Consider the following 24,944-nt stretch of genomic DNA (forward strand, 5'->3'; position numbering starts at 1 on the left):
CTGGGCCTCAGTTTCCCCTTCTGCAGACTGAGGGGTTCTCTCAGGCTACAATTGCTCCCTCTTCCCCATAAGGAATACCGAATGGAGGGGGTACGTGGATGAGGGCCACTTCCTACTAGACAGCATTCTCCTGGGTCCTCCTCTTGCCAGAAGGATCAGAACAATAAAAGCTTTTCTTCACTTTTCCCTTCAGCTCCCCTTCCTTCACCCCTTCCTACCACTGGCACCTTCTTGGCTTCTTCAGCAAGCTACCTTCTCCCTGGGATTGAGCCGTGTTTCCGTGACAGGAGGCAGGCAGAGGGTTCTGAGCACAGCGACGCAGCCTGCCAGCTGCCTGGCTGCCAGCATAGAAGGACAGGCTGACAAAGAAGCCTCCTCCCACTTCTGGACCATTCACACCTTCCTCCCCCAGAGCTGATGCAGCCCAGGGAGCTCAGTACCTTTACAAGGGATGCTGTCCCTGTCTCCTCACCCGCTTACACGTTGGCTCCAAAGCGTGTTTAGCTTTGGCTGTCAGAACTGTGTTTTCCTTATTTTTCTTCTAGGTCAGCTGGGTGGTGCAGTGGATAGAGCACCAGCCCTGGAATCAGGAGGATCTGAGGTCAAATTCAGCCTCAGACACTTACCAAGCTGTGTGGCCCTGGGCAAGTCACTTCACCTTGTGTGCCTCAGTTTCCTCACCTGTAAAATGAGCTGGAGAAGGACATGGCCAATGACTTCAGTATCTTTGCCAAGAAAACCCCGATGGGGTCATGAGGAGTTGAACTCTACTGAACACCAACAATCCCTTCTCTTTTTGTCTCTGCCCATTGGCCACCCGCTCACTGGCCACTTCTAGCTCCCAAACTTTTGTGTCTCTCCCTCCGGCATCTCTCCCTCCGTGAGTCCAGATTTGCCCAGAGCCTGTGGTTTCTCCCCTTCCTCTAAGCCCAAGGGCACAGTGATTGACTTGGGGGCCTGGGGAGCCCCTGATCTCTCTCCCTTCAGGTAGGCGAGTGCCTCCTACTAGCAGCAGTGAGCAAAGCTTGGCTCACACTTTTCCACATAGATACCCAAATGGGGTGGGGCATTCCTAGTGTTCTCATCATTGGCTGGGGGTGATGGCCCGGAAGCAGCACGGGGAGGAGCTCGAGGGATCAGACACTCACCAGCCTGGGGGCACAAAGCCCAAGAGGGGGTAGGCAGGCAGAGAGACTCCAAAGGCTCCTCTCAGCTCCTCACCCCCTGGGGGCCTGCAGCTATTCCACAGGTTCAGTAGTCCTGGGGACCTCCCTGCTTGAAGCTGCTCAGGCCGGTCCAGGCCATTATCAGGGACCCTGGCTGTCGCCCTTGTGGGTTCTCCTACCCTGTATCCTTACTTTCTTGGCATCTGCCTCATCTCTCTGCTAAAGTGAACTGGCCCCAGGCAGGAGCTAAGCCTCATCCATCCATGTAGCCTGCCCCCAGGCCAGGGCCAGCCACGTAGACTTTCAATAAAGATTTGTCCACTTTGGGGACATCCTGAGAGAAACTTTCTAACTCAGACCCCGCCCCCACGTGCCACGGAAGTAAGGAAGACAACAGGGCCACCAAGTAGGAGCACCTCTCCCCCCAGCTCGGGGAGGATGGGGTCTGGGCTCCCCTACACGGGGAGCTATGAGGTGCTTCATTCCTACACATTCCCCTCAGTGACCCTTACTCACCTGAAGGGGAGGAATCATGGCACTTCAGGGTTCAGAGGGACTTTACTTTGGGGGGGCGACCCTTCTACCCCTTTCATTTCCCAAATGAACAAACTGAGGCACAGAGAAATTAGTGACTTAGCTAGCCATGCCCCTGCCCAGATCTAGGGTCTTTCCACTATTGCAGCTTTAATGAGCTTAGGTGCCAGGGTTCCAAAGTATGCTCACGAAGAGGCTGGTCATGCCTCTTAACCCTTCCAGAGACAAGAAGTTCCACATACCAGCTCAGAAAGACACCCCCAATATCAGGAAGGGACCTCCGTGGGCACCCAATCTCACCCAGAGATGTCTCCCACTAGCACATCTAACCAATGGTGGCCCAGCCTTTGCCTGAAGACATCTAGTGAAAGGAATCCATCCACCTCCCAGGGCAGCCCGCCCCATGCTGGGACAGCTCGATTGTGTGGAAGCTATTCCTGCAGCAAGCCTCAACCTGTTTCTTTGCAACTTCCCTTCCCCCACTCCTCACTGCTCCTGCTTCCATCCATCGGCATCAATCAGTCAGTCTGCTAACACCTGAAGACAGCTCTCCTGAGTCTTTTCCTCTCCAGGTCCAAATCTGCACAGGAAGTTCTGATATATGGACGCTGGCTGCTGCTCCTGGCTCGACCAGGTATTTGTCATCCCAGGCCTGCCCTTAGCCCTCCAGCCTTTGGGGTTCCATGTCTCCAATACCACTTTCTCCCTCCCTCTTCCTTTGCTAGTACCTTCCTTCTGAAATTACCTCCCACTCATCCTGTATGTAAATATATATGTATACACACATATCCATCCATCCATCTCTATCTCTCTCTCTATCCATCCATCCATCCATCCATCCATCCATCCATCCATCCATTCATCCATATAGATGTGTGTTGTCTTCTCTATTAAAATGTGCTGTTTTTGCCTTTCTTTGTATCCCCAGTGCTTAACATAGCTCCTGGCACACAGAAGGCATTTAACTACTTGTTGACTGGTTGATTTAGCTCTTATAAAGACTAAAAGCACAGTTCAGCTTCACAAAATGGCCATGACCTTCATTTGCAATGTGGTTTCAACCCAGTGGCTATGACCCGGAGTTCATGCTTTGTCAAAGAATTGCCCCAGTTCCTTTATTTCCCACATTGTTTGGGAGATTGCAGAGGGAAAAGGCTCCTCCCAGCGAATGCCAGGTCATAGTCTGTCAATTGGTCAATAAACCTTTGTTAAGTGCCTACTGTGTGCCAGACACTGTGCTGAGCACTGGGGACACAAAAAAGGAAAAGCTATTTCCTGCCCTCCAGAAGCTCCCAGTCTAATGGGAGAGACAAGTAAGCAAAAGGCTAAAGAGGAGAGAGTCACAGGAGGGGAAGGCATGGCCACCGGCCTTCTAAAGGTGTCAGGTTGGCTAGCTGTCCAGTGAGTGATGGAGGCGGAGGATCACAATGCATTTTTAAAGGGCAACCGTTTCCATAGCAGCTTGGCTAAAAGACGCTTTCTTCACAACAGTCCTAGGAGCGGAAGGCAGTTCAAGTAGGGCCATATTATAGATGAGGAAATTGAGGCTCAGAGCCCAAAATGACTGTGGGGGTCTCTCTGCTAGAAAGTGTTGGAGCAGTCTCAAAGCAAGGTCTCCTAGCTCCAAGATTACTGCTCTCTGCTGTATCACCCTTCCTCTTGAAAGCAGCTTCTGGAAGCCTCTTGATCTGGAGCCTGCTTTCTGATTAAAGCTCACCCATCCCCTCCTGCAAGCCCTCCTTGGTGCTTCTGCCCAGAAGCCTTCTTTGGATCCCTCATATGGTTCACTCCCCTCCTACCTGGTTAGTAAGGTTATTGCTACTCATGCCTTTCCTGCACATGGCTTTGTGCTTCCGGGGGCAGACTAAGTCTGTCGCTCTCTATTCTTGTCTTTCTCCTTCCCAGCTCCTGCCCAAGGTCCCTCCTAGCAAATGCTCTGTCTGCATTGGCTGAATGGACAGACAGATGGACTGATGATGAAAGAAGGGTGAAGGGGACGTTGCTTTGCAGAGGAAGGTGAGGAATCTTTTCCCCACATGAAGGTGGCCAGCACAACTCTTCCCCGGGGCAGCTCCTTTGGTTTGGACTGAAAGGGGAAGTACTCATCCAGAAGGAAAAACAAAACGGGACAACAAGGCATTGGCCCTTGTTTCTTTGGAGCAGCCATCATCTTCCTGGTGGCCAGAGATTCCAAGCTGATGGTATCCAGGTCGTCGGCTGGGCAGATGCCACCATCTTCCAAGCTCCTTCTTTCCAGAATCATTCCATTCGATGAATATTTATTCAACACATACTATGAGCTGTGCTCATGGAGGAGGCAACACTAAGCCTTAAAGAAAGCAAGCTCAGAGGCCAAGATTAGGAGGGCACGCATTCCAAGTCTGGGGGGTGGTTTCTATGGAAGGGAGATGCTGTATCAGCAGGAGGGATTAGAGGCCCAGGGGTGGGGAGAACCACAGCATGGGTCCCCAAGGGCCCCAGCTCTACAGCCTGCAAGGAGACCTCACAGGTCTGATCACACACCAGGATGATTCTGTTGAGGCTAAGGGCTGCCTAGAGGCTCACAGAGAGGTGTGGCTTCTCAGCTCCTGGGAAAGTCTCACTGACAAACACCAGGATGGAGGGGACTGAACTATAGCTGGGCTGTTTCTTGGAAGCCTTCGTCTTCCTCCTCTCCCTCTTCCTCCTTGTCTTCCTTCTTTCCCTCCTCCTCCTCCTCTCTTCCTCCCCCCTCCTCCCTCTGCTCCTCACTCCCCCTCCTTGGAGGGCTATGCTACACTTCCATGAAACCTCAAGATTTTCCAAAGCCCTTCCCTTTACTCAAGCTGCTCCTCTGTTCCCAGAACCAGTTCGATCTCGATGACAACTACGGCAGTCAACTTGAGTGGGGAAGAAGAGTGGGCCTTGGTCTCATCTCAGCCCCGATCTCTATGACCATATTCCCTGTTAATAGCTGGGCTAATAGTGTGCTATTAATGGAGTGCAGTCAGCTAGCAGCGGCTTCCCCGAGGTCTTCAAAGACAGCCCAGCTCATTTGGGTTCTCTTCCGCACCGAGGGGAATGCCGTGTGCTTTGGGCTGCTCCAGGCTGCCTTAGGAGACCCCCATTTAGCTTCTTTGCTGCCCATAGCCTTCTAAGGTGCAGGGCAGGCTGGCAATTTCTAACCCTGTGTCCTTATTCTTCCTGAGCCCAGGGATTCCATGGACACTTAATTTAGGCTGTGATTTTCCAGCCATCCTAAAGCAAGATGCAAAAGTCACCATCTTTCTCCTAACTCACTGCCTCCTGCCCCCACAGGAGAAATGAGATAGCAAAGCTCCCTCCCCTCCATGTTCCTCCATGGGCAGGCAGACCGACACATAGAACCACCACGAAACACTGTTCCACTGAATCTCGGATCAAAAGCCCCGCGCAACGGCTGCAGAAATCTGTTTTCTGAAGAAATAAATTTATGAAGCAGCTTGGAAAACGACGCATCCCGACAGCAGCAGATCTGTATTTAAATGGCTTCGTGTCTATTCATGAGCTCTCTGATTAGATACATGAGGAGTCTCATCAGGAAAAGACGAACAATTCTGGCAAATTAATAAGTTGTTGGGGGGTTTTATACCTGAGAATATATGTAAGCATCTCATACTGGATGAAACATCCTGTGAAGCATCTGAGTGCGGCTTGTCCGCGGGCTGGGGTGGGGCTAGAGGGGGCTGGGGGAGCCAGTGGAGGGCTCCACGATCTTTGGTGAGAAACTCTTTTGGCTTAGGCTGGGCTTGCCCAGAGGCACACACAGAAGTGGGAACAGCGTCCTCCAGGCTTTGGGAAGTCCTTTTACCTCATCTGACCCCTGAGTGACTCCTCTAGCTCTAACTTGTTGTACGTGGTTGTTTGCACGTTCTCCCCATTAGACTGGGAGCTCTTTGAGGGCAGGGGCTATCTTTTGCTTTTCTTTGTATCCCCAGCACGTAGCACAGTGCTTGGAACATAGTAGGTGGTTTAGAAATGCTTGTTGATTTGGAGCTCATGATAGTGCCATGAACTTAGCAGCCCCCCCCCCACACCATTTAATAGATAAGAAAACTGACATTTCACTTTTACCTCAGTTTCCTCATCTGTCAAAAAATCTGGAGAAGGAAATGGCAAACCATTCCAGTATCTTTGCCAGGAAAACCTCAAATGGGGTCATGGAGAGTCAGACATGACTGAATCGACTGAATAACAAGAAGCAGAAAGAGCCAGGCTCTAGAGACAGAGGACCTGGATTCTAATCCCACCTTTGCTATGTCCTACCTGTGTGACCTTGGGCAAGTCACTTCAGGTCCTCATCAATAAAATGAGGGAGCTGGACTAAATTAGAGGTGTCAACCATGCAATCCATAGGCACGTGTAACTGGCCCAATGTGGCTAAACCAGGTTAAAATGTAATTGGGAAATATTTAACAAGATAAATAAAATACAGCATAGACAAAAAAGAAAGAAAACTAACATTCAAAAGATTTCAGAATTCAATAAGCATTTATTAAGCACCTACTGTGTGTCAGGCACTGTGCTAAGTGCTGGGGATACAAAAAGAGGTAAAAACCAATCCCTGCCCTCAAGGAGCTTACAGTCCAATGGAGGAGACGACCTGCTAACAAACATGTACAAACAAGGTCTGTACAGGATAAATAGGAAATAATGAACAGAGGGAAGGCTTCCTGGAGGAGGTGGGATTTTAGTTGGGACTTAGCTTTCAGAAGCTTGGCTCAGTTCTCTTCCAAACCCCTCCCCCCCCGCCCCGCCTCTTGCTGTCACACACAGAATGGCTGTTGACCGTCTTGGGGCTCCCTTTCTTCCATCTCTGTTCTGACCAATCAGCCACTCTGCTCTGATCACCCCTAAACCTGTCCTGATCCACAGAACTGTTTTCTTCTGGAAGGCTAATCCAGACTGGAGGGCAGACTGACACAGGTCTAAGGGTTGTGTGTGGCACACATGTCTGTGTATGTATGTGCATGCATGTGCATGTGTGTGTTGAGGGGGTTGCCTCCAAATGCCCAGCACTCCCTGAACTTGGCAGAGCCAGGCCAGACATGAGCCCAGGAGGCTTACCTAGAGCTGCACCCCACTAACCATGTGGTCTCTCTAAGCCCCCTACTAAGCCATCTGCCCCCTTGTGCCCACATCTTCTATAGTGCCACACAGTGTGGGCAGTTTCTCTTAGTAGGATTCCTGGAATCCCTCTGGCTGCCCCAAGATGAGGAGAGGGGCTGCTCACGGAAAGCTCAGGTCGACCCACTGGATGGTGAGGGCCAACAGGCCTCTGCTGACATAGAACAAAGACAAAAGGGTCTCTGTCTCCACAGGTCCTGGGCCCCAACCATACACATAGGGAAAGGACTTCTTCCATGGAGTTTGAGGGAGAAGAAACAATTGCCCTGGACCCCATCCCTCCCCATACTCAGTGGAGGCTCTCCTGCCACAGCCATAATGTCTTTGCATGCCCATTCCCCAAGCCGGGTCCAATACCTCTAACCAGGGTTAACCAGAATTCACATGAAACACTTGCCATTCTCTTCACCCCGATGAGCCCCAACTTCCCAGAAATCTAAGCCCAAATCAATAATCTTTTGTGCTGGATATTAATAGCATATCCATTATGCAAATTTGGTCTCCATGTTCCCTCCCCTGCACTGAAGCAGAATTTTGGAAGGGGCTGTTGACCGCATCACTGGGGACAGGGAGTGCCCGGCTATCTTCTCCTCTTGAGGACTTTGCTTGGTCAAGAGAGTTCTTGCTATGCTCCATCAGCCCTGTCCTGGTGACAGCTTTGAGCTCCAGCATTCTATGAATCAGCAGGGCTCGATGGCATTCTCCTGGGGCTTCCCATACTGTCTTCTGGGGCTTCTGAAGGTCCCTGGTCTGGATCAGATCAAGATTCACAGGTTGTTTGAACTCAGCAGCCCAACATCCTTAGTTAAGTGATGGGGAAACTGAGGCCCAGACCAGGGAAGGGGTGGACCCAAGGTCACACATCTGGGCCTGGGCTTAGATGAGTCTGGGGCTCTCCTCTCCAGGGGGCTGCAGCATCATTATTCCTTGCTCTGGACCCTCTATAACATGGGCTCCGATCACTTGGGTCTCCCTGTTTCAGAACTGAGTTAAAAAGCCCTCCACTTCCACCTCCCACCTGATGACTAGCGCCCAGCACCCACTAGAGGCAATGCCCCAAACCTCAGCCCCAAGGCAGAAACACTGGCCGAGGGGAAGGAGGAATGGTGGGACCGGCACGGGAAGAATCCTGGGGGTAGGAGGACCTGCTCCTGGGGGCCGGGTCTCAGTTCTGCTCCTCCTCCCGGCTGACCTTGGGAAAGTCCCTTCCTCGCCCTGAGGCTCAGTTTCCTCATGGGGTAATGGGGGTCTGGGGGGTCTGGAGGACATGTTCTACACCTCCCTTCCTGTCTGACCTCCCTCCTGTCCCACTTGGTTGTTGTCCTTGGTGCTGAACCAACAGGACATCACTGTGTCGCCTCAGGGTACACGCAGCTGACTGGCTGATCAGACCGTCATGTCGTAGTGCAGCTCGGGCACAAATGGTCCACATAGGAACCAGTACCCGTGGAGTGCCCCTGTTTTACTGAGGACATGGAGGCTCCAGCAGGGGGCGTCTGGCTCAAGTTGTCCCCTTAGTGGCAGAGTAGGGATTCCAACCCAAGACTTCTGGGTCCAAGTTCAATACTTTTCTTCTAAAACACGCTCTTTTCCAAATCTTTCCCATCCTTCAAGGCCTAGTTCAATGGCTGCCTCTGCTTGAAAGCCTTCTCTGACCACCCCAGTTTACTCCCTCTGTAGGTCCCAAGCTCGTGGGGCATCAGGGTTGGAAGGGGACTCAGAGATGTGATGGCACTGGTGAACCAGGGCCAGAGAGGGTAAGCCAGGCAGAACTAGAACACGTCTCTTGGCTCCCTTGATGCCCCACACTGCCCAATTCAGATCCCTTGGATACTACACTGAGCTGGGGCGGGGCTTGTCCTGCTAGTGCTAGGTCACCCGAGGCTCTGCCGAAGGAATGGGGACGTCTGTTGAGAAGAGAAGACTGAGGGAGGGAGTGAGAGCGGGGTTCGAGGCCATCACCGGAAGGGCTTAACCTTGTTTGCTCGGCCCAGAGGGCACAACCAGGAGCAGCAATGGGGGAGGGGGCAAAGAGACCGGCATCTAGGCAGGAGGTCAGGAGGAACTTGCTCATCCCACTGGGAGCTGTCCCAGGGCGGGGAGGCTGTTGGGAGGGGCCTGAGAAGAGGCCAGATGTTTCCTTGTCGGCTGTGTTCTAGAGGACGTTTTTGTTTAAGTGTGGGCTGGACAGATGTATGGGCAGGCCCTTCCAATTCAGAGATTTTGTGGTGGACTTTCTATGTGTGTATACCTAACCTCCCTCACTGGGCTGTAGCCGCTGTGAGGGAGAGGATTCTCTTAGCCATCTCTGGACTCCTCTCCCACCAGCACCAAGCAGAGGGTTCTGGACACAGTCAGCAAACAGACACATGAACGGGCCCCAGCGAGAGGGGCACGTGAGCTTGGGGATTAAGAGAAACTCTTTCCTCCCTCCCAGAGTTGCAGAGCCTCTGGGTGCACAGTGGACCACGGGGAACTCAAGGTCACTGGGCCTCGGGAGGAGTCTGGTGACCACTCACTGCCCTTCTCTCTGAGTTCCAAACAAGAGGAAAAGGGCTTCAATTGCAGACAGGGAGATTTAGGTCAGATAAAAGAAAAGACTTCAGGATAGCTTATGAGCCACTGGAATGGTGATGGGGGAAGTGATGGAATTTCTTTCCCCCGAGACCTTTGAAAACAAGCTTCAATGTCAGGGACAAGCCGTCAGCACGATTTAGTTACAAGACTGACTGTGGAGGAGCTGGACGAGGTGAACGCTGGGGCAGTCAGCCCTAGCGCTTGAGTCCCTAAAGCCTAGGGTAGACAGAAAGGACCAGGAGGCTGAGCAGAGAGGAAAGGAGAGGAGAAAGGAGGAGAGGGGGAAGAGAGGAGGGGAGGAGGAGAGAGGAGGGGAGGGAAGGAGGAGAGGGGGAAGAGAGGAGGGGAGGAGGAGAGAGCAGGGGAGGGAAGGAGAGAGGGGAGAGGAGGGGAGGAGAGAGCAGGGGAGGGGAGGGGAAAGGAGGAGAGGGGGAAGAGAGGAGGGGAGGAGGAGAGAGGAGGGGAGGGAAGGAGGAGAGGGGGAAGAGAGGAGGGGAGGAGGAGAGAGCAGGGGAGGGAAGGAGAGAGGGGAGAGGAGGGGAGGAGAGAGCAGGGGAGGGGAGGGGGAAGGGGAGGAGAAGAAGGCCAAGAAAGCTCTCTGGGAGGCTCTGACTGACACATTCGGTCTTTCCCTGCCACAGATCTGGGAGCAGGAGTCCCACCTATCCCCATGTCACTGGGCCAGCCAGTGCAGTCCTAGGGACAAGCCTTCTCTTCTACATCATCTGTCTTGTCACATCCTTGTAGGACCCCCAGGGCAGGGCAGACTCAGCTCTCAGTGAATGTTGATTGATTGTGGATGGATTTCTGGGCCCTGGAAACTCCTGCTAGAGCCTGACATGGGTTTTGCTGGGCCAGGTAGCCTCTCTCCTCTGGGATGACCTCCTGTTCCTGATGCAGGGTCCTCCAGAGGCCTAGGGAGCTTCTGGCTGCACCCTGGAATGAGGCAGGGGTGGAGATGGGGAGAGACAGTGGTCAGACTGGCTGAGGGACTGGTCTATTCCAAGCCTCCTTGGCCCTGCACATATTCCCCTCCCTATTAGGTGACTGTGCCACCCATCATGTCCCAAGCTAGAATGAGGGTGGGGTTTTTAAACAAAAATCCTCTTTGGTGGCACAGAGTGGGAATGTGAGGGTGCCCATACATTGGGGAAAAGGCTAAACAAGTTACAGTATATAAATGTGATGGGATACTGTTGTGCTGACCTCTTCTCAGTGAGGAGACCAACCAGGCTGCCAGAGGGCTAATGAGAGCGCTGGCCATCCTTCTCCCGAGGGGTGAAGGCTCAGGGCCACAAGGAGACAAACACTTAGACGTGGCCAATGAGAAATTGGTTCTGATTGGCTAGAGATGTCTGTAACAGTGTTCTGCTGTCAACTGGGGATGGGCTGGGAGGGTAAGAAGGAGGATTTGGGTTCATTAAATGAATAAAACATTTTAAAAGCCCCTTCCCCTCGCTTCTGCCCAGAAAACTCTGGCTTTCAAAGTCATTTTTCATTATCACTGGTCCTGACCACAGCAGCAGACAAAGCAGAGATTAACTCCACTGGAAAAGTAATAGCTAGCATTTATGTTGTTTCGTTAAGTGCCCTAGGAGATAACAGTCCTGTGACATTGGAACTATTATTATCCTCATTTTGCAGATGAGGAAACTGAGGCACAGCCAGTAAGTGACTTACCTAAGGTCACACAGCTAGGATGGGTCTAGGGCAGGATCTGAACTAAGGTCTACCCCATTTATGCACTAGGCCATCTAGCTGCCAACCCATTTTACAGAAAGGGAAATGGAGACTCAGGAAAGGTAAGCATCTTGCCAATGTGGCAGAGATGGCAAAGACTGAGGTCTCCTGGTGCCCAGACCGTGCTCTTCTTTCCATTCAGTCTCATGTGATCCTCTGCTGGGGTCAAGCCCTGTGTTCTCCTTCCCATCTATGGAGCATCCTTTCTACTAAATGGCTGCTGGCTCTCAGGAGCTGCCGGACCTTCCCGACTGAGTGTGTCTGGTCTGGCCGTGGTAATGACAACGATGATGCCCCACTAGTGGCTGCCAGAGCTCTAGGCTACAAAGTGCTTTCCTCACCAGGTCACCATGACTGTGTATGGGAAGGAAGGCAACTATGATTAACCCCATTTTACAGAGGAAGAAATTGAGGCTGAGAAAGGGAGGTGATTTGTTCACAGCAAAGCACACTGCCCATGATGTTAGTGTGTGAGTGCATGCGCGCGTACACACACACACACACGCACACACACACACCACACACACGCACACACACCACACACACCACATACACACACATACCACACACGCACACACACACCACACACACGCACACACACCACACACATGCACACACGCACACACCACATACACACACCACACATGCACACACACACCACACACATGCACACACACCACATACTCACATACCACACATGCACACACACCACACACATGCACACACACCACACACGCACACACACCACACACACACACCACACACATGCACACACACCACATACACACACATACCACACACGCACACACACATACACACACATGCACACACATACCACACACGCGCACACCCTACACACACACTCACCCAGCAGGGGACTCCAGACTCATGATAACTTTAACCCAGAAAATAATGAAAATTCCTCTCTCCCCACCACGAACGTCTTCCTCAGGATGTCCACAAGTCTCATCAGATTTGTTTACCACCTGACACCCACAGCACGTGTTTCTGCTGGTATCTGTAAGTGAGCTGAAAGGTGAAGGGGTGCTTGTGCCTTGTCCCACTGTCCTACGTTGTGCTGGGCGTCACGGACGCCCCTCTAGCCGCTGCTCAGGGCCCCTGAAGGGGAGGGAGTTGCTCCTGAAGGCCCTGACATCCGCCTTGGATCAGAGCAGCAGGGGGCATGATGAGAGAGGGCCGGCTCCCCAGCAGCCCAGAGGTGAGCAGTGAAGCCCCCAGCCAGTCTCCGGGACAGTGCTATGGGAGCCAGCCAGACCCCGCCTCGTTCAGTCTGCAGAGCAATACTCCTCAGGGCACCCTGGCACCTCTGGCCCGCAGCCTGCCTATTGGCGTTCAGAGCGAGCCCTTGCCAGTTTATGGACAAACAATGACTCTGGATTCAGCGCGTCCTGCCACCCAGAATGCTCCACTGCGGGCACCTCATCACTCTAGTGTCACGTCTGAGGCGGGGAGTGCCCAGTGCCATCGCCTACCTATGCTAACCGAGCTCTTCCTGCTGATCGCCTGCCCACAAACGCCTCTCCTCTTGCCCTCTGCAGGGCTACTGTCTCAGATAGCCACAGCCCACACAGAAAGCCTGTGGCCTTCCCTTGATCGCATCGTTTCCTGTGGGAATCCTGTCTTCTCCCCCAGACAGTGGGCTCCCCAAGGATGTCTCTGGTATGCCCCACTGCATAGCCCAGCCCGGTTCAGCCCACTGCCAGCCACACAGGTGGCACCTTCTGAACTGAAGAAATCTCTTTCCCTTAGCCTCAGGTTCACTTTGAGGAATTCCAAGATTCCCGAAGGCAGTCTCCAAAGTGGAGCTATGGCCTGCTGCCCAGTGGCATGTGATCAACCAATGAGAGAGTGGGAATATGGGTCGCATGCTCCTCTCCCCACCGGAGTCGATCTGGTGGTTTGACTCCCCCACACGCCATACCTCTTCCTTCCCCCAGGACAGCTCAACGCCCTCCCACTGCATCCCTCTCATTTCTGGTCTTAGTGGACAGACAGGCACTGTCAGGCCCAGTTCAGGGCACTGGGAGCCCGGGGCGGTGATAACCTAACCATGACGCTGGCACCTCCAGTGTCCCTCCATCTTTACATTTCCTTATGGCTAGTGGGCTTTGTGCTTGCACACCATGGTAGGGGAGTGAGCTCTCTGCCTCACCCCACGACGCTTGAGATGTGCATGTGGATGGGCTGTTACCAGCATTACAGACTGCATTACACTATCTTTTCCCCAAATTCACCTTTCTTTCTGTGAGGGTCTCCATCACCCTCCCTGTCTCCCAGCTCCTCATCGTCTGCATTATTCTGGACTCCTCACTTTACTGAAAGGGCCCTCCTCGAAGTCACCATGATCTTAGAAATGCCGATTCTGGAGAAGGTCGTTTCTCAGTCCTCAGTCCTTGACCTTGTGGTAGCCTTCAGAGCGGTGACCACCCTGTCCTTCCCTCCAGGACACTGTCTCCTCTCTGTGTAGTTAAAAATGAAGTTGAGGGTTACCAAAAAAAGCCCTCTTGCATCTCCACACTGAGCAAACTTGGAAACAGACTCTTCTAATCTGTTTTCTAATCTTTCTGACTTGGTTCCTGGATTTTGAGTCCGTTGGTTAAAAATGTAAAAATGCAACATGTTCTGATTTGTTTGTGAAAACAAATGATTCGACTGAGATCAGGGAAGATGGAGACTTTCCACAAAAACTTTGGAGCCATGGGTGGGAGGGAGGGAAACTGAGGACCATCATTATATTATGTCTCCCATTCGGCCCCTCCTGTCTCCGTGGGGGTCTCTTTTCCAGCTGGGACAGCCACTAGGGTTACAACCAGCCCCTTGAAATGTATCACAAAGTGCTCTACCAAGATGTTAAAAATAATGAAGTCGATTCAAAGGCATGGCTCTCACTAAAATAGCTAATAATGTTTTAATGACAGCAAAAAGGATGCATGCCAACAAGTATTTTCAAAACATGATTTCATCTTTATCTTCCCCTCTCAAGATGTCTACCTCTGGGGCAGGTTTTCCAGTGGCCACAATTGTTTGCACAGCACCTGGAAGTAACTGACAAATAAGGAAGGACCTATGCTCCAATGAGGGGCTGAGGCCAGACTAGGTCTCCTGATGGGTCACGCGATCAGAAAGGCTGGAGCACCCACAGTAAGGTGAGGCTAGCCAGCTCCTGTCACACTGTGCTGAGCCCCACAGAGCTCATGCCTCCTGATGTCAGGGTGGGCACTGCCCACCCCGGCCTGCTCAACAAGGATGTTGACTGAGGCTCAGACTGGCTTCTCACAGCGTCCATCCCTGCCCCACCCTGGGACAACAGTCAGGGCAACAGGCTGGCTTTGGGCCTCCCTCCTACCTCACTGCTTAGGACTTTGGTGAAAACGGGCCCATTTCTCAGGTTCTCAGCTCAGCTCTCCCCTGACCAGCCGGGCTCTGTCTGCCCTGAAGGTCGCCATCAATTCCAGGATGCTGGCTCCCATCTCCCATTCCTCATACTGTCCAGAGTGGGCTCTGAGCCCCGGCACAATGACTAGGTATGTTCTGACATGCAGCAGGACAGGAAATCACAGAGGTCCGAGGTCTCTGCCTTCCCAGAGTCCAGGCTGATCTCACTCATTCATCAGAGAGAAATGAGGTCATACACAACTCACATCCAATGACAGGGATTGCTCGAAATGTACAAAGCGGTTAAGGAGTCCCCTCTGAGAATGCAAGGACAGAGGTGCCGGCCACCCAGGACCACTGGAGCCTGGCCCAGGAACCCAGGTGTGGCCTGAGGGGCCCAGAGACCAGGCTGGAGTGACCGTTTCCCACTCCTGATGGCAGAGGGGGCTGTGCTCTCTGTTTCCAATACGCCGAGGGTGCCCAGGCCCTTTGAACACACTAACAGTGAGTGTGGGCCATAAGGATGTGCACAGGGCCAGGGCTCTCCTTGAAGAGGCCTGTATTCAGGGGTCCCACTGCTATGCTGGGTAGTTCTTTACGCCTGCCCCATCTTCCTGTGCAGGGAGCAACTGTGAGATACCCAGCGTTCACCTGCTGAGACACCCAGGCTGGGAAGCTCATCCCAGCCTGGTGCATGGCATACACAGCCTCTGGGGCTAGCACGTGGCATCCATCACTGCTGACCCCGGGGCGTGGAGGCTCAGCCCAGCCTCCTGAGGGTCCCTGCTTCCCAGCAGCAATAGTCCTCTCCCATGGAGGGCCAAGGGCCCCGTCATCACTAGTAGGTGGGAAATCATTCCGTAACGTTGCTGAGTATTTCCTCACTGGGCTTTGAATTGGTGGCACAGAAGCAAGGCCACGACCACTGTGCTTCCTCTCTAATTCCGCCCATCCTGGGAGGAGGAGCTCATCTCACCTCCTCCAGGATGTCTCCTCTGACTGCAGAAACCAGCAGGGATGTCTTCCTGTGAAGTCCTCTGGCCCTGGGTGGTCATCCCCAGACACTCCACATACTCCATGGGGATCTTCTCTTTCATTGTGTTGGGCGAAGACCCTGCAGCAAGCCCTCCTCAGCCCCGTCATTTACTGGTTGAGGGACTCTGGGCAAGCCACCATTCTCTTCAGCTTCCTCAGCTGTAAAGTGCAGACGATCGTTTCTGGGTGCACTGCATGTCTTTTGGGGATAGTTGTGAGGAAAGCATCTCAAACATCCAGGTGGTGTAGACATGTAAATCACTCTTATGATTGGCCCCATAAATCAGGACACGGGCCTCCTCGAAGCGTCCAGGGCCTGCCTGAGAGCAAGAGGCACGGGCTTCTGATGACCTGCTCCATAAATCCCCCGTTTCTGGAGAGCAGCCGTGGGAGATGCTGCAGCAGCGACGGTGGCGGCAATGTCAAATGGAGGACCATAGTCACAACGGGATTCCATGAGAATGCGTGGAAAGTAGGCCACAAGAGCCCCACGGGAGGGAGCGGGGAGGCCTCGGGAACTGTCACTGTCCCTCTTGCAGACAGCCAAACACTCAGGTATTTGAGGGAAGAACGAGAGGGGAGGTTGCCCCCATCCTCCTCTGAGCAGAGGCTGACCTGGACGTCGTGGGCTGCAGCCTGCTCCCACCCACAAGGCCCCACTCCTCTGTCCTTGGGGGCATCCTCCAATTTGATTCTTTGGTGACTAGAGTGCTGAATGCATATGGTGAGCCTTTTCAAAATGTCCCCAGCTGTTAGCGGCCTCCTGACATTTTAACATAGATCTCTGCACAGTATTTCTGTGTGCACGTGGTTTTGCAACCCTCCCCCCGCCCCCCACCAAATGTAAGCCCTTAGAGGGCAGGCTGCACTTCATTTCCCCTTCTGTAGCCCTAGCACCCAGCAGAACTGCCTTGAAAAGAGTAGGTGCTTAAAAATGCGCGTGGGCTTGAAGATAGGATTGTTAAAACATTTCATGTCTGTGTCCTTTGTCTGGGGTGAACTCCATGGAACAAGCCGCCCTTCCCGGGAGAAGGGCATCATCTGAAATCTCCTCCTATTGCTGTTTAACTCAACCTTGGATACTCAAAGGCTCCTCACCTCCCTCAGGTTCCCCTCTCCTCTGACTGGAGGGCTGGAGGGTGGAACACTTAACTCCTCCCAAAACCTTCCTTTGCAGAGCTCAGGACACGGACCCCCCAGCTCACGCTCCACTCTCCATCTGCAGAATGCCATGGAACCATGTGCCCCGTGGTGTTCTCCCCCACTCTTTTCTAGCTTCCTTTTATCTGCTGTCTTTCCTCATTAAATTGTAAGCTCCTTGAGGACAGGGGCTGTCTTTTTCTTATGTGTATTCCCAGTGTTGCCGGGCACATAGTAGGAAGGCACTTAATAAACATTTATTGAATTGAGTTGAAGATAATGTTGCTGGATGACTCTCTGATCATTAATATGAAGACCTGACAAGTACAGTTAGTTCACCATTAGGAAAACTAGAAACATAATAGGCCATGTTAATTTAAAAAATGAGAAAAATCCCATACTAGGAAGTCAAAAAGTATTAATGCAATTTTTCCTATGTGTCACATGCAGTGCTAAACACTAGGGACACAAAAAAGGCAAAACCCTCAAACACCCCAGGCCCTGTTCTCGAGGAGCTCATAGTCTAATGGGGAAGGTAACAGGTAAATAACTGAGTTCTAACCAGCTGCAGACAGAAGAACCTGGTCATGATCTCAGAGGGAAGGGGGATCAAGGAAAGCTTCTTGCAGAAGGTGGGATTTTAGTTGGGACCTTAAGGAGGCAGAGATGAGGAGGGAGAGAATCCCAGACACAGGGTTGGCAGATGGAGTGTTATGTGTTAGGAACGGCAAGGAGGTCAGTGTCTCTAGATCATAGGGTAGGAAGACAGGAAGGTGAGTAGCAGCCAGATTAAGAGGGGCTTGAAATGCCACTCAGTGGATCTGAGATTTCATCCTGGAGGAAACAGGAAGCCACTGGAGATTACTGACTAGTGAATGACGTGGGCAGAACTGCACTTTAGGAAGTTCAGTTTGGCAGGTGAATAGACTGGGATGGGAAAAGGGCAGGGAAACCAAACAGATGGCTATGACAATAGTCCAGAAAAAGCTTTTGACGAAATACAATACCCACTTCAGTTAAAAAAAAACCACATTAAAAAGCATAGGAATAAATTGACCTTTCTTTTTCGTTCTTTCTTCCTTCCTTCCTTCCCTTCTTTCTTTCTTTCTTTCTTTCTTGTGAGGCAATCAGGGTTAAGTGACTTGCCTATGGTCACACAGCTAGTAAGTGGATTTGAACTCAGGTCCTCCTGACTCCAGGGCCAGTGCTCTATTCACTGAGCCACCTAGCTGCCCCCTGACCTTTCTTTAAAATGGTAACTGGTATCTATTTAAAATCAAGAGCCAGAATTATGTGTAATGGAGAAACATTATAGGCCTTTCCAATAAGATCAGGGGTAAAGCAAGGATGTCCGTTATCACCTCTATTATTTGGTGTAGTTACAGAAATGCTGGATGTCATGGTAGGAAAATAAAAAAAAAAGAAATTAAGACAATAAGCAAAGAGGAAAAATATTACTTATTGCTGAAGATATTTTGGTCTACATAAAGAATGTTGAAGATTCAACTAAAATCAACTGAAACAACACCTTAAGCAAAAGGAGCAGGACATAAAATGAAGCCACACAAAACATCAGCCTGCACATATCACAAACAAAACTCAGCAGGGAAATTCCATTGAAATTAACTACAGAATATATAAAACATTTGGGAATCTCCCTACTAAGACAGACTCAGGAATTATATGAATACAATTGCAAAACACTTCTTTTTTTTTTTGCAGAAATAAAGACAAAAAAATTGAAGAGATATTAATCACTCATGGTTGGGTGGTGTGAATATAATAAAAATGACAATATTACTTAAATCAATTTGCTTATTCAGTGCCATGCTGGTCAAAGCACTAAAGGGTTACTTTAAAGAGCAGGAAACAATAATGGAATTCATCTGGAAGAACAAGTGATTAAGAATTTCAAAGAAAATGATGCAAAGGAGGGGGAAGGAAGGAAGCTGGGCATCAGATCTCAAACTATGCTACAAAGTTGCAATTATAAATACTATTTGCTACTGGTTAAAATGTACAAAAGTTGATCAGTGGTCCCAACAAACCAAGGATTCAGAAGCAACCAAACCCAGCAGTCTAGTGTTCAGTGAATAAAAAGTTTCCATCTATTGGGGGTGTTGTGCAATCATTTCAGCAGTGTCTGACTCTTTGTGACCCCATTTGGGGTTCTCTTGGCAAAGTTACTGGAATGGTTTGCCATTTCCTTCTCCAGCTCATTTTACCGATGAGGAAACTGAGGCAAACAGGGCTAAGGGACTTGCTCAGGGTCACACAATTAGTGTGAGGCTGGATTTGAACTCAGGTCTTCCTGACTCCAGGCATGGTGCTCTATCCACTGCACCACCTCATGCAAATCAGATTGGCAAAGATGGCAAAAATGGAAAACGACAATTGCTGGAGGGGATGTGGAAGGACAGGTATACTAACATGCTCACTCTTTCACTGTTCACCTTGTTCCACTTCCAGCTTTCCAGATCTCTTTCTCCACTCTTCTCTTCTAGCCATGGCACCCTGGCAGATTTTCCCTCCCCTGCAATCCCCTCCTCTGATCGATGAGCTCCTCTCAGAACAGCCATTTTAAGGCATTGCCCAGGCCAGCCATGCTCACTTCTTCACGCCTTTCCTGTCTTTGCTCCTGACTCTCTGGACTTCTTTCTCTACCAAGCATATCCCTTCCCCTACTTTTTAGCATCTTTTATGTACTCTCTTCCCCTATAAGCTTCTTGAGGGCAGATAAGTGGGTGGTACAGTAGATAGAGTATAGGACCTGGAGTCAGGAAGACCTGAGTTCAAATCCAGCTTCAGACACTTGCCAGCGGTATGACCCTGGGCAGGACCCTCAACCACCATCTGCCTCAGTTTCCTCATCTGTAAAATAGGGTTAGCACTTACCTCCCAAGGTCTTTGTGAAGATCAAATGAGATATTTGTAAAATTTGCAAAAAAAAAAAAAAAAGCACTATGTAAATGTTGTTGTGATTCCAGCACTCAGCCCTGCGCCTGACCCACAGCAAATGCTTAACAGATGCTTGTTGACTTGATGGAGCTGTGATTTGGTCCAGTCATTCTAGAGAGTATTTTCAACTACGACGCCAAAGACAGTAGACTGTCCATGCACCTTTTGGCCTGCTGATACCACTACCGGGTTATACCGTCAAAGAGATCAAAGAGAGAGGAGAGGCAGCAACGTGTACAACGATTCACAGGAGCATTGTTTGTGTGGTAAAGAACTGGGCAAAAGTGAAAGGCCATCGTGTGGGGGAAGGACTGAAGAAATTATGGTGTGTGAAAGGAATGGGCCATAAGAAATAAGGGTTTCAGAGAAAGATGTGTCAATCGATGCAGAGTGAACTTGGGACAGCAGGAACCAGGGACAGCAACAACGGAAAGACAAACAGCCAGAACGTCTTAAAAATGCCACTCAATGGTGCAACCGAGCCTGTGTCTCAAGGACCGTCTCCTGGAGGGCTCCGGGGGGAGAAGGAGCCGCAGACCTTTGGAACGTGGTCAGTGCACGGCTTTGCTTGATGACGACAACCGGTTCCCAGGGAGGTTTGTTTCTGAGGGGATGGGGAGGGGTAAGAGACAGGTTAGTGACAATGACACGAAGCCAGAACATCAGAGAAGCATTTACTTGGAATCAGTGTTTCCATGTGTTTGCTCTGGGTGAGCTCTGTGGTTAGCAGAGCACTGGACAGACGGCAGCTCAATTGATCCTCACAACTCTGGGTGGCGGGTGCTATTGCCATCTTGTTTTACAGATGAGGAAACTGAGGCAGACTGGTTAAATGACTTGCTTAAGGTCATATAGCTAGTGTCTGAGGCAAGATTCAAACTTGTATCTTCCTGAATACAGGCCCCATGATGATGATGATGATGATGATGGTGATGATAACAAGAACAACAGTTACCATTTATGCAGCATCCACCACATACCAGACTTTGGGCTAAGTGCTTTACAACGATGATCTCACTTGATCCTCACAACCACCCTGGGAGGGAGGTGCTATTATTATCCCCATTTTACAGATGAGGATACTGAGGCAAACAGAGGTTCAGTGACTTGCCCAGGGTCACACAGCTAGTAAGTGTCTGAGGCCACATTTGAACTCAGCTCTCCCTGACACCAGGCCCAGAGCTCTATCCACTGCCTAAAAATTAAGATTTCATTTAAAGTGCTCTGAGGAGGGCAGAAAGAGGCTAGAGGCAAACACAGATGAGCAGGATGGCCCTGGATCTCCCCTGCTGTATTTATTCTACATCATGGAAACTCCCAGTTTCAACCACATTCTTCTTTTTATGTTCTTTGCATGTGAAAATGCTCGTATTTGTTGGTCTTTGTCAAATTGAGAACCACAAGGAATAAACAGGTTACTAAAAACAACCCCAAGTCCTGAAGCCTGTCTTCCTGTTCCACGCATTGAGCTCTCAGAGGGCCCTGGAAAAACACGAGGCTGCACATGTGACCCCAGCACAGGCCTGAGTACAAATGACCTGGTCAGGAGCAAGAGTGAGGGCTGACAGCTGTCCAGTTCTGGGCGCTGGACAGAGCCCTGAGGAGGCCGGGGGAGGAGGTAGACGAGTCACACTGCCTGGTGCTCAGGACCAGAGCACGTGAGATCACGCGTCCCTCAAACAGGAACGCCAGCTTCCCCACCGCCCTCCCTTTGGCTGGGGCCTCTTGCTTGTCAAAGCCATGAGCTCCCCGCTCTGCCATCCCCTGCGTTAGCATCTCTCCCGGCTCAGCATCATCTGTAAATGAGGCGATCAAACCATCTGGGTCACTTATCAGTCAGTGTGTGACTGATAACACTGCTATCGCTATCAACAGGCCAGGCCAAGCACAGATCTCGGGGCGCGCACTGGAGACCTCCCTCCCAAGTTGCTCCTGATGCATTAATGAACGAATCCAATTCTTTGTTTCTGCTCTCTGATTGTCCATGAAGTACTGTCTACCCCTCATCTCACTAGCACCTAACTGGCCAAACTATAGGTAAAGCACAGTCTCAGGTACCACAGCAGGATGCACAACAAACGTAGCCCTTCACTCAGTGCTGGGCGAGGGATGGAGGCCCTTCTCCTCCTCCAGCCCCTCGCTTTGGAAAGGGGTCCTGGAGTTCCTTCAAGGTCACCCACGGTCCAGAAAGGTCTGCACCAGCTCCCGTGGAGCCCATGAGAATACTTAAACCATAAATACTTGGTTTCCTCTCCTAGCTCACTAGGGGCAGGGCTTGAGATGAGTCTCCACTGTGTCCCTAGACTCAAGGGCAAGGACTCAGTGACCATTCCTCTGTCCCCTCAGACTGGGGGCTCCCATGCCTCTGTTTCCCTCTCCAAAGCTCGGAGCACAGGGGGCTTGGTTGGGGCCAGCTGGTATGAGCTAGGCAGCATCTTGGGGCCTCATCCCACTCTCTGCTCCTTAACTCCCTTATGCCAACGGTGACATGGCATATTAGAGCAGCTGGCTGGCCTTCCTCCTCCTCCTCCTCCTCCTCCCTGGGCAAGCCGGTGATGCCAATGACCCCAAAAGGCCACAGGGCTCATATATTGCTCTCCCTGGCTTCAAGCTTGGCTTCTAAACCAGAAATGTAACAGTGTTTACCCACAAGGTACTTGGGAATCGGGCTGAGGGTTTAGAAAGGGAAGAAACCATGTCTTCACAAAAGTAGCATGGAGACAGGGTGTGGAGTCTGGGTCCCAGTCCCAGGGCAGTGATAGAGCCTTGGGAGGGAAGGGGTCCTCCTCTACCCCTCAGAGGCGGAGCAGGGAAGGGCAAGAGAGAAGCCTTTTTGGAAGGTTGGAGAGCGTGTGTCTGATGGCGGGTCAATGGGCAGTGGGAGGCTGGGGAGCCACAGATGTCTGTGCAGGCAGAGCTGCGCTGCCCACCCTGCCAGAGAAGGGTGGGGGAGATGGAGCAGGGAGGAAGACATTGCACTGTGGCCTGCAAGTGGAGACCCCCTTGCCCAGGGAGGTCTCCCAGGGAGGACACGGCAGCTCCCTGAACAGCCCAAGAAGAAGCAGAGCCAGCTGGCCCATATGCCAATGCCTCCTCAGCCTGGGGCAGAGGGCTGACAGACAGACACTGGTGAATGGACTCTTTGTTGGCTTTCTTCCCCGCAGCCAGGGCCCCTCTCAAGGATCTCGGGGAGACTGCCATGACATAACGTTGGCAGCAAATGACTTGGCTGAATGCAGCCCTCCCCACACGTCATCTGGGGCTCCCCACCCTCCCACCGCCCCTCGGCTTGCCATGTGACGCGTGCTCTCCAACCCTCCCAAAGGGCTTGCCTCTTGCCCCTCCCTGCTCCCTCTCTGAGGGGTAGAGGAGGGCCCTTCACCTCCAATTCACCTCATTTCCACCCAAGGACTCTCCTTCCCCAAAGCCCTGATATGGGCATCATTGAAGACTAAGTATACCTCTTAGTATGAAAACAGCCATGAAGGCGGTACCCTCTGCCTTCCATTGATGGCCGGGGCTGAAGGGGCTGCTACCTGGGCAAGCGGGGACCCATACTATACAAAGTGCCACTGAACAATGGTAATGAAAGGCGGTGATGAGAAAGGGCTGCCCAAGAGAAGATCAGCCTCATGGCCCCGGGGGGGAGGGGGAAGGACGGCGGACAGCAGAGATGTCCAGGGTCCGGAGCAGGGGGATCCTCCCTCCCCCCCGCCCCTTCACGCTAACGGGGGCTTGTCCAAATCCTCCCAAACACCCAGAGGGACTTCAAAGGCAGCAGGAAAAAGGCATTGCTTTGTCCAGTGGTGTTACCCCCAAATGCCCCTCTTCTCACTTTTCTTCACCCAAACATAAATCATTCAGGTTGTGAAGCTCAGTTTGCGGCTGAAGGCTAGGCTCTGGTTGATTACTTATTTGTTAATTTAGAGGGAAGTTGGGGGGAGTAGGCCCTGCCCTCGATGGGGTGAGAGTCTGGGGAGACAGAGGAGCCAGCTCCAATGGGGACTCCCTTCATTGGAATCATTTACATCACACAATAAAACCAAGCCCTCTTGGGCCCCAAGTCTCCCTTAGGACCAGAAGGTTTGTTCCAGCCTTGGCCACAAAGTACTTCTTAGGATGCTACTAAAATCTCATAGGGAACGAAGGCTACCCTGGAGACAATGTTCCCTATTCTGGAGTGAGTTCCACAAAATGGCTCCATCTGCTCTAAGATGCTGAGCTGGTCAAGGGTGTGTGTGCATGTGTGTACGCATGTGTGCGTGTGTGCACGCGTGTGTGCACATGTGCACGCGTCTGCTGGTGCACACACAGGTGTGTGTGTTCCTGAAAGTGCAGATGTGTGCCCGCTACCTTTAGTCTGGTCCAAGAAGGATCTATGTTGGATGACATTTGGGATGAGAGCATGGCTCGTCCCCTTACCTATGGGAGGTGGATGACTTCTGTGCAAGGCCAAGGACCAAGAACAGACAGAGCTCAGCAGACAGAGCTCCAGACCAGCTGACTCCTCGAGCCAAAGGAGTCAGTTCAACAGGGGTGACTTACCACTGGGTTCGTGTCGACAAATTCAAGATCAGCGTCCAGAAAACTGCCTCAGTCCAGTGGCCGGTGCTCACATCAGGCCGAGAGCTTCTGAGAAGCCAGTCTGGGAGAGAGAGAGCAGACAAGGAATCAGACACCATCGACTCGCTACAAAAGGAGCCGAAGGGGCCTCGTGCATCAGAATTGGAGGGCACCAGCTACACCCGGAGGGCCCTCGAGGCGTCAGGAGACACGGACATGGGAGCCCAGGCTTTGCCCACCGCAGCACTCAGCCTCGCTCTCCCCTAAATAAAGGCTCTCCAAGGCAAAGGAGGAGGTGAGCTATCCTCTCTTCTCAGCCCCAAGGCTGCTGACTTCTCCAAGTTGGATGGGAGAGAGAACAGTGTAGTTGTCGGCATTTTCCCCTCAAATGAGAGGACTCCAGCAGGAATGGGGTGAGGACAAGAGATGAGATGGGGAGAAGGAAGAGGAGAGGTGGAGAGGAGGAGGAGGAGAAAAGACGTGGAGGAAGTGGAGAGATGGGAAGGAGGAGAAGAGATGGAGAGAGCGCTGAGGACAAGAGACATGGTTCAGTCAGACACTGCATGCAGGTCTAGGGGTACACTGCCATACTGCTGCCTGGATCCATTGTTACACAAGCCCATCATTACCTCTCCAGAAGATGCCTAAGAAGACCTTGAGGAGGCATAGAAGTGGATCCCAAGAGATGAG

General features: G+C 51.7%; 1 protein-coding gene across 1 annotated transcript in view; it reads right to left on the reverse strand.

The window, feature by feature from the left end:
* KLHL29 (kelch like family member 29) overlaps positions 1-24,333 on the reverse strand; it is a 134,981-nt gene extending 110,648 nt beyond the window's left edge. The window contains exon 1 of the mRNA XM_027858019.1: positions 24,237-24,333. The gene's annotated coding sequence lies outside the window, so the exon portion shown is untranslated. The remainder of the gene's footprint in view (positions 1-24,236) is intronic.
* Between the last annotated feature and the right edge of the window lie 611 nt (positions 24,334-24,944).

Source organism: Vombatus ursinus, unplaced genomic scaffold (genome assembly GCF_900497805.2).
Source record: "Vombatus ursinus unplaced genomic scaffold, bare-nosed wombat genome assembly UNPS02012622.1, whole genome shotgun sequence".
NCBI lineage: Eukaryota > Metazoa > Chordata > Mammalia > Diprotodontia > Vombatidae > Vombatus > Vombatus ursinus.